The sequence below is a fragment of the Oncorhynchus tshawytscha genome, linkage group LG05 (assembly GCF_018296145.1).
Source record: "Oncorhynchus tshawytscha isolate Ot180627B linkage group LG05, Otsh_v2.0, whole genome shotgun sequence".
NCBI classification, from domain to species: domain Eukaryota; kingdom Metazoa; phylum Chordata; class Actinopteri; order Salmoniformes; family Salmonidae; genus Oncorhynchus; species Oncorhynchus tshawytscha.
In genome coordinates this window covers 6,503,223-6,513,737 of record NC_056433.1, presented here as the reverse complement: position 1 = coordinate 6,513,737, position 10,515 = coordinate 6,503,223, and positions in this window count along the sequence as shown.

The following is a 10,515-nucleotide window of genomic DNA, read 5'->3' as shown; positions in this document are numbered from 1 at the left end:
AGTTGTTCCTGTGTGGAGCCCTCCCTCCCGAACTCACCCAGTTGTTCCTGTGTGGAGCCCTCCCTCCCTAACTCACCCAGTTGTTCCTGTGTGGAGCCCTCCTCCAGGAAGGTGTCTCCCCAGGACGGCCCAGAACATCACCCCCAGGGAGAAGATGTCTGCCTGGGCCGTGTAGCTGAGGCCGCCCCACACCTCTGGAGCCATGTAGAAGTCAGAGTCACACGTAGAGGAGAAGTGCTGTCTGGTCAGCCTGGTGTCTCCCTTCCATCCCCTGGTCCCCCTCAACACTCATCTTACTCAGGCCAACGTCAGCCACCTAGAGGGAGGTCGTATGGAATGGAAAAACAAAGTGAAAGACCGTAGATATTATTACAGAATAAAGATCAGGATTTAAATTAACCCATCAATGTGTTAAAAAAAACATACGCTACACATTGTCTTCAGGAAGTATTCAGACCGCTTGACTTTTTACCCATTGTGTTACGTTACAGCCTTATTCTAAAATGGATTCAATAAATGTTAAAAAAAATCCTCAGCAATCTACACACAATACCCCAATGGAAGAGGTTAGGAACCACCAAGACTCTTCCTAGAGCTGGCCACACGGCCAAACTGAGCAATCAGGGGAGAAGGGCCTTGGTCAGAGAGGTGATAATGAACCCGATGGTCACTCAGAGAGCTCTAGAGTTCCTCTGTGAAGATGGGAGAACCTTCCAGAAGGAAAACCATCTCTGCAGCACTCCACCAATCAGGCCTTTATGGTAGAGTGGCCTTTGGGCTAACGGCCACCCATTTTTTACATACATGATGTATTTACGGTGGGGCAAAAAAGTATTTAGTCAGCCATCAATTGTGCAAGTTCTCCCACTTAAAAAGATGAGAGAGGCCTGTAATTTTCATCATAGGTACACTTCAACTATGACAGACAAAATGAGAAGAAAAAAAATCCAGAAAATCACATTGTAGGATTTTTAATGAATTTATTTGCAAATTATGGTGGAAAATAAGTATTTGGTCACCTACAGACAAGCAAGATGTCTGGCTCTCACAGACCTGTAACTTCTTCTTTAAGAGGCTTCTCTGACCTCCACGTTTTTCCCAAATCTCCCAACACTGCTATTTGTAGGGTACATTCTAAATTAATGTTGTTCATTTTGCCATTTAGACACCATCTGACCTTGGCTAAGTGAGGATAGCTCAGGTGCCTCAGTCTCATCTTTAGGTCATCTTCATCAGGCAGGGAAAGCCACAGAGAAGGCCACAGGGAAGGCCACAGGGAAGGCCGCAGAGAAAGCCACAGGGAAGTCCACAGGGAAGGCCACAGGGAAGGCCGCAGAGAAAGCCACAGAGAAGGCCGCAGGGAAGGCCGCAGAGAAGGCCGCAGAGAAGGCCGCAGGGAAGGCCACAGGGAAGGCCGCAGGGAAGGCCACAGGGAAGGCCACAGGGAAGGCCACAGGAAAGGCCACAGGAGAGGCCACAGGAGAGGCCACAGGGAAGGCCACAGGGAAGGCCACAGGGAAGGCCACAGGGAAGGCCATAGAGAAGGCCACAGAGAAAGCCACAGAGAAGGCCACAGGAGAGGCCATAGGGAAGGCCACAGGAAGGCCACAGGAGAGGCCACAGGGAAGGCCACAGGAGAGGCCACGGAGAAGGCCACAGAGAAGGCCACAGAGAAGGCCACAGAGATGTATTTTGCTACTGTACGTTTCACTTGATTTCGCTACGTTTCATAACAGTGCATTTCAAGCATTGAATACAAGCATTTCGCTGCACCTTTCAAACCTGCTGAATAAGATTTTATTAGAAATGTTATGTGAACTCAGTTTGGACCGCAGGCTTCCAGTCTGCTTGTTCTACAACTCTGTGGTGAATATTTACATGACATTTTAGAGATTCATTTAGCAGACGCTCTTAGCCAGAGCAACATGCAGTTAGTGCCTTCATCTTAAGATAGATAGGTAGGACAACCACATACCACAGTCACAGTAAGTAAAATGTTCTTCAATAAAATAGCTAACTGCATCAAGTCGGTGCTAGTAAGGGGGGGAAAGTCGGTGCTAGTAAGGGGGAAAGTCAGTGCTAGTAAGGGGGAAAGTCAGTGCTAGTAAGGGGGAAAGTCAGTGCTAGTAAGGGGGAAAGTCAGTGCTAGTAAGGGGGAAAGTCAGTGCTAGTAAGGGGGAAAGTCAGTGCTAGTAAGGGGGAAAGTCAGTGCTAGTAAGGGGGAAAGTCAGTGCTAGTAAGGGGGAAAGTCAGTGCTAGTAAGGGGGAAAGTCAGTGCTAAAGTCAGTGCTAGTAAGGGGGAAAGTCAGTGCTAGTAAGGGGGAAAGTCAGTGCTAGTAAGGGGGAAAGTCAGTGCTAGTAAGGGGGAAAGTCAGTGCTAGTAAGGGGGAAAGTCAGTGCTAGTAAGGGGGAAAGTCAGTGCTAGTAAGGGGGAAAGTCAGTGCTAGTAAGGGGGAAAGTCAGTGCTAGTAAGGGGGGAAAGTCAGTGCTAGTAAGGGGGAAAGTCAGTGCTAGTAAGGGGGAAAGTCAGTGCTAGTAAGGGGGAAAGTCAGTGCTAGTAAGGGGGAAAGTCAGTGCTAGTAAGGGGGAAAGTCAGTGCTAGTAAGGGGGAAAGTCAGTGCTAGTAAGGGGGGAAAGTCAGTGCTAGTAAGGGGGAAAGTCAGTGCTAGTAAGGGGGAAAGTCAGTGCTAGTAAGGGGGAAAGTCAGTGCTAGTAAGGGGGAAAGTCAGTGCTAGTAAGGGGGAAAGTCAGTGCTTAAGGGGGAAAGTCAGTGCTAGTAAGGGGGAAAGTCAGTTAGTAAGGGGGAAAGTCAGTGCTAGTAAGGGGGGGAAAGTCAGTGCTAGTAAGGGGGAAAGTCAGTGCTAGTAAGGGGGAAAGTCAGTGCTAGTAAGGGGGAAACAGTGCTAGTAAGGGGGAAAGTCAGTGCTAGTAAGGGGGAAAGTCAGTGCTAGTAAGGGGGAAAGTCAGTGCTTAAGGGGGAAAGTCAGTGCTAGTAAGGGGGAAAGTCAGTGCTAGTAAGGGGGAAAGTCAGTGCTAGTAAGGGGGAAAGTCAGTGCTAGTAAGGGGGAAAGTCAGTGCTAGTAAGGGGGAAAGTCAGTGCTAGTAAGGGGGAAAGTCAGTGCTAGTAAGGGGGAAAGTCAGTGCTAGTAGGGGGAAAGTCAGTGCTAGTAAGGGGGAAAGTCAGTGCTAGTAAGGGGGAAAGTCAGTGCTAGTAAGGGGGGGGAAAGTCAGTGCTAGTAAGGGGGAAAGTCAGTGCTAGTAAGGGGGAAAGTCAGTGCTAGTAAGGGGGAAAGTCAGTGCTAGTAAGGGGGAAAGTCAGTGCTAGTAAGGGGGAAAGTCAGTGCTAGTAAGGGGAAAGTCAGTGCTAGTAAGGGGGGAAAGTCAGTGCTAGTAAGGGGGAAAGTCAGTGCTAGTAAGGGGGAAAGTCAGTGCTAGTAAGGGGGAAAGTCAGTGCTAGTAAGGGGGAAAGTCAGTGCTAGTAAGGGGGGAAAGTCAGTGCTAGTAAGGGGGAAAGTCAGTGCTAGTAAGGGGGAAAGTCAAGTGTGAGTGTTCATTTTTCTTTGTACGTGTCTATTTAATTGAATTTATTTTGTTAGATTTTTGTTTAAAGATTTTTGTTTCAGATAAAAATTATATTAATATGAATTGGATACCAGTCTGCTTGCTCCAGTCCTCAGTAACCACTCAGTCCGATGATACAATTCAATTAGAATTTGGCAAACTGGGAGGCAAACTGGGAGGCTGAGGTGATGGAGCTGAAGGGGACAGATGGGGAGTTGGTGGAGTTGAGGAGGACAGATGGAGAGTTGATGGAGCTGAGGAGGACAGATGGAGAGTTGGTGGAGTTGAGGAGGACAGATGGAGAGTTGGTGGAGCTGAGGAGGACAGATGGAGAGTTGATGGAGCTGAGGAGGACAGATGGAGAGTTGATGTAGCTGAGGAGGACAGATGGAGAGTTGATGGAGCTGAGGAGGACAGATGGAGAGTTGATGGAGCTGAGGAGGACAGATGGAGAGTTGATGGAGCTGAGGAGGACAGATGGAGAGTTGATGGAGCTGAGGAGGACAGATGGAGAGTTGATGGAGCTGAGGAGGACAGATGGAGAGTTGATGGAGCTGAGGAGGACAGATGGAGAGTTGATGGAGCTGAGGAGGACAGATGGAGAGTTGATGGAGCTGAGGAGGACAGATGGAGAGTTGATGGAGCTGAGGAGGACAGATGGAGAGTTGATGGAGCTGAGGAGGACAGATGGAGAGTTGATGGAGCTGAGGAGGACAGATGGAGAGTTGATGGAGCTGAGGAGGACAGATGGAGAGTTGATGGAGCTGAGGAGGACAGATGGAGAGTTGATGGAGCTGAGGAGGACAGATGGATAGTTGGTGGAGCTGAGGAGGACAGATGGAGAGTTGGTGGGGCCACCAAATTATTCACGTCTTATAACATGAAAACGCTGAGTCTTGACATGAGGGGACTGTAGGTGAGACAGCAGTTAGGGATTCTGAGGGGAACGTCTTTTTAGATTGTACAGCTGGTAGCAGACAGAAGCCCCGTTTCCATTGGCACTTTAAGTCAGGGCCAAATTCGAGCTGGCTCTAATGGAATTCTCAAATTCAATCTGGATAGGGGGAAACCCAAACCCGGGTTGACTTCAAAGTGACAATAGGCTAGAGAGAGAGAGGGAGAGAGAGAGGGGGAGCATAAGGGGTCTGACAACTTGACACAGGGGGTCTGACAACTTGGATGGAAAATTACTGAGGATAATAGCAGACGATATTGCCACTCTTATATTCCGTATCTTCAATCTAAGCCTACTGTGTGTGCCTTCAGGCCTGGAGGGAAGCAAAAGTAATTGCGCTATCCAAGAATAGTAAAGCTCCTTATACTGGCTCAAATAGCCGACCAATCAGCCTGTTACCAACCTTTGGTAAACTTTTGGAAAATATTGTGTTTGACCAGATACAATGCTATTTTACTGTAAACAAACTGACAAAAACCTTTCAGCACGCTTAAAGGGAAGGACATTCAACAAGCACAGCACTTACACAAATGACTGATGACTGGCTGAGAGAAATTGATGATAAAAAAGATTGCGGGAGAGGTTTTGTTAGACTTCAGTGCGGCTTTTGACATTATCAATAACAGTCTGCTGATGGAAAAACAATATGTTATCAAATCAAATGTATTTATAAAGCCCTTCTTACATCAGCTGATATCTCAAAGTGCTGTACAGAAACCCAGCCTAAAACCCCAAACAGCAAGCAATGCAGGTATAGAAGCACGGTGGCTAGGAAAAACTCCCTAGAAAGGCCAAAACCTAGGAAGAAACATAGAGAGGAACCAGGCTATGAGGGTTGGCCAGTCCTCATCAGGCTGTGCCGGGTGGAGATTATAACAGACCATGGCCAAGATGTTCAAATGTTCATAAATGACCAGCATGGTCAGATAATAATAATCACAGTAGTTGTCAATGGTGCAACAGGTCAGCACCTCAGGAGTAAATGTCAGTTGGCTTTTCATAGCCGATCATTTAGAATTAGAGACAGCAGGTGTGGTAGAGAGAGAGTACAAAACAGCAGGTCTGGGACAGCAGGTCTGGGTCCTTCACAGTGGTATTTGAGACGATTGTACAACCATCAAGATTAATTGTCAGATTCAACAGAATATCTATTTGTTTCTTGGGACCTAGAACTAGTATCTCTGTTTTGTCCGAGTTTAAAAGTTAAACATTTGCTGCCACCCACTTCCTTAAGTCTGGAACACAGGCTTCTAGCGAGGGCAATTTTGGGGCTTCACCATGTTTCATCGAAATGTACAGCTGTGTATCGTCGGCATGGCAGTGAAAGTTAACATTTTTCCAAATGACATCACCAAGAGATAAAATATATAGGTCTTAAAATGGAACCTTGAGGAACACCGAAATTTACAGTTGATTTGTCAGAAGACAAACCATCCACAGAGACAAACTGATATTTTTCCAACAGATAAGATCTAAACCAGGCCAGAACTTGTCCGTGTAGACCAAATTGGGTTTCCAATCTCCCCAAAAGAATGTGGTGATCAATGGTATCAAAAGCAGCACTAAGGTCTAGGAGCACGAGGACAGATGCAGAGCCTCGGTCTGACGCCATTAAAATGGCATTTACCACCTTCACTAGTGCAGTCTCAGTGCTATGATGGGTTCTAAAACCAGACTGAAGTGTTTCATATACATTGTTTGTCTTCAGGAAGGCAGTGAGTTACTGCACAACAGCATTTTCAAAAAACTTCAAAAACTTCGAGAGGAATCGATATAGGCCGATAATTTTTAAAATATTTTCTGGGTCAAGGTTTGGCTTTTTCAAGAGAGGCTTTGTTACTGCCATTTTTAGTGAGTTTGGTGCACATCCGGTGGATAGAGAGCCGTTTATTATGTTCAACATAGGAGGGCCAAGCACAGGAAGCAGCTCTTTCAGTAGTTTTAGTTGGAATAGGGTCCAGTATGCAGCTTGAAGTCGATGATGGCTCCGAAAGCCTTTTGAAGTGGGTCTGTGGACTTTTCCATGTGAATATTAAAGTCACCAGAAATTAGAATATTATCTGCCATGACTACAAGGTCCGATAGGAATTCAGGAAACTCACTGAGCAACGCTGTATATGGCCCAGGAGGCCTGTAAACAGTAGCTATAAAAAGTGATTGAGTAGGCTGCATAGATTTCATGACTAGAAGCTCAAAAGACGAAAACGCAGTCATTATTTTTGTAAATTGAAATATGCTAATCGTAAATGTTAGCAACACCTCCGCCTTTGCGGGATGCGCAGGGGATATGGTCACTAGTATAACCAGGAGGAGAGGCCTCCTTTACACAGTAAATTCATCAGGCTTAAGCCATGTTTCAGTCAGGCCAATCACATCAAGATTATGATCAGTGATTAGTTCATTGAATATAACTGCCTTGGAGGTGAGGGATCTAACATTAAGTAGCCCTATTTTAAGATGTGAGATATCACAATCTCTTTCAATAATGACAGGAATGGAGAAGGTCTTTATTCCAGTGAGATTGCTAAGGCGAACACCGCCATGTTTAGTTTTGCCCGACCTAGATCGATGCACAGACACAGTCCCAATGGGGATAGCTGAGCTGATTACACTGACTGTGCTGGTGGCTAACATGGCTAACATAAGCTAGCAGGGTGGCTAACAGCCTGCTGCCTGGCCTGCACCCTATTTCATTGTGGAGCAAGAGGAGTTAGAGCCCTCTCTCTCTATGTTCATAGATAAGATGAGAGCATCCCTCCAGCTAGGATGGACTCCATCACTCATTAGCAGGCCAGGCTTGGTCCTGTTTGTGGGTGAGTCCCAGAAAGAGGGCCAATTATCTAAAAATTCTATCTTTTGGGAGGGGAATTTTCAACCAGCGATTGAGTTGTGAGACACCGCTATAGAGTTCATCACTCCCCCTAACTGGGAGGGGGCCGGAGACAATTACTCGACGCCGAGACATCTTTCTAGCTGATTTACACGCTGAAACCATGTTGCACTTGGTGACCTCTGTTTCATTATAACATCGCTGGTGCCGACCTGGATAACAATATCCCTATACTCTCTACACTCGCCAGTTGAAGGTGTGTTGGAGGCGTGTCTACAGATACACCATATTAATGAAGGTGTGTTGGAGGCGTGTCTACAGATACACCATATTAATGAAGGTGTGTTGGAGGCGTGTCTACAGATACACCATATTAATGAAGGTGTGTTGGAGGCGTGTCTACAGATACACCATATTAATGAAGCAATTGATTTAATTCCCTAATCATTTCACCACCTTTAACTAGTGAGGAAACCATGAATAGGGTAGAGAAAATCTACCGGTTCCAAGCGGAAAAAGCACCTACTTAATTGTTTTCTGATAGTGCATGCAGAATGGTGTTATTTCTGTCATTTACAACTTGATAACAGCTATTGATAAGCGCTAGGTAAATGAGTCATCCATTTGAATATGGGGAATGTAAAAAATAAATTACCTTTATTTTAGATCTGAAATAAATAAATAAAATAAATGACACTTATTTTAGATCTGAAATAAATAAAATAAATGACACTTTTTAGTTCTGAAATAAATAAATAAAATAAATTTTACCTTTATTTTAGATCTGAAATAAATAAAATAAATAACACTTATTTTAGATCTGAAATAAATAAAATAAATGACACTTTTTAGATCTGAAATAAATAAATAAAATAAATTTTACCTTTATTTTAGATCTGAAATAAATAAATAAAATAACACTTATTTTAGATCTGAAATAAATAAATAAAATAAATGACACTTATTTTAGATCTGTCTGATCTTATAAATCGCTGGAGATGTGAAACCAATCATATGGCAGCAAACTGAAGCATATCAACTTTCCCACTGTAAAGTTTGAAATGATGTGCCATTATGCATAATAACTTTTTTTAAGGCCTTTTAACTTGCAGGGATAGGCACTCTCAAATGTCTTAATTACAGGCTACCCTGACTTCGTTTCCTATCATGTTAAATATTAGTCACGTTCTGAATCGGACATCAGTAGGCCTAATAACCACACATATTACACTGTCAATTTACTGTTAGTTCCCTTCAAATTGTTATAGCCGACATTATCATTCCATGTACCTTAAATTTCTTCCTCTGTAAACGTCGTCACGGCCATGTGGAAGTTGCTGAGGATCATTAGTAACAATTGAAAATATTTTTTTTAAAGAAAAGACGTGTAATTCAGTCAGTTATGGAGCGGAGAGCAGACCAAGCAGTAACAGTCTGAACCCGACGCATAGTGTGCAATACTGGGCCGTGTCATCACAGTTCCATGGTTAGTGCAGGCAATAGATGAGGGTGTAGCCTACTAGTGTACACTAATCTCCCATCATTCCCATGGGTTAAAGAACGTGACACATTTCAAAATGAGTAAAAACACTGTTTTATTTTCTTTCATGTCTAAAGGCTTGGCAAACCCATTTATGAGTCCTACTTTCCTAACCCTAAATAATCTACAATATCAGTATTTAAAAATATATATATATATATCAGTTGGTGCTGAAAAGGAGATGAATATGCATATATTTAGATGGCATCCTTTCATTGATCTCTAATATTCTGAACCCTTTCTCTCAATATATTATATTGAGTCTGTCGACAAAATGTATAATTAAAAAGGTACATTGTATTTAAAAGGGATGGTTTAATATGAATGTACTGAAAACCCTATTGAATGAAAACTCCACGAGAAAATCTGTTGGCCAGCAAGTGGGAGGGTTTTCAGCGGTCGAATTACATTCATTTGGCAAGAGAACCCATGCCTTCAAAAACCACTTACCTTGATAAAGGCAAATCTGAATACCAATGGAGAAGAGCATAGGAAAGGCTTGCTTTGAAAGAAAAGGTGTAAGCTTTAAAAAGAAACATGCATATAACACTATTTAATTCCCCGCCCTATAAAATGAAACCACGTGATTATAAAGCATACATTCAGAGAGAGGACTTTTCCCACTGACTGTCCATTTATACAGTGCCGAGTCCGTTCTTTATTTTACCAGGCAAGTCAGTAAAGAACAAATTCTCATTTTCAACGACGGCCTAGGAACAGTGGGTTTAACTGCCTTGTTCAGGGGGCAGAACGACAACCTAGGAACAGTGAGTTTAACTGCCTTGTTCAGGGGGCAGAACGACAACCTAGGAACAGTGAGTTTAACTGCCTTGTTCAGGGGCAGAACGACAACCTAGGAACAGTGGGTTCACTGCCTTGTTCAGGGGGCAGAACGACAACCTAGGAACAGTGAGTTTAACTGCCTTGTTCAGGGGGCAGAACGACAGATTTTTACCTTGTCAGCTCGGGGATTCGATCAAGCTATCTTTCGGTTACTAATCCAACGCTCTAACCACCAGGCTACCTGCCTCCAACCACTAGGCTACCTGCCTCCAACCACTAGGCTACCTGCCTCCACCCACTAGGCTACCTGCCTCTACCCACTAGGCTACCTGCCACCCCAATGAAGGGTGATTCATGCTGGTTGGCTGTCTTCCTCATCTCACTAGTAACATGATTAATTAAAACCCATGAAGCTAAACAGCCTACTAGAGTTATCTCATAAAGCTGATTGAGAGAGAGACTCACAAAAGTATTTCTGAACTACGGCTATATGACCGAGGAAGCACAGACCACCGAGGAAGCACAGACCACCGAGGAAGCACAGACCACCGAGGAAGCACAGACCACCGAGGAAGCACAGACCACTGGTTCCTCAATGTAAGCTTAAAGGGATATTTCGGGATTTTGGCAACAATGCCTTTTTCTACTTCTCCAGAGTCAGATGAACTAAAGCGGACACCATTTTTATGCCTCTGTGGCCAGTACGAAGCAAGTTAAAGGTGGTTTTGTGAGCCGATGCTAACTAGCATTAGCGCAATGACTGGAAGCTAATGCTAGTTAGCATTGACTTGCGAAACTACCTCTAACTTGCTTCATACTAGACATAACAATGGTATCCATGAGTTA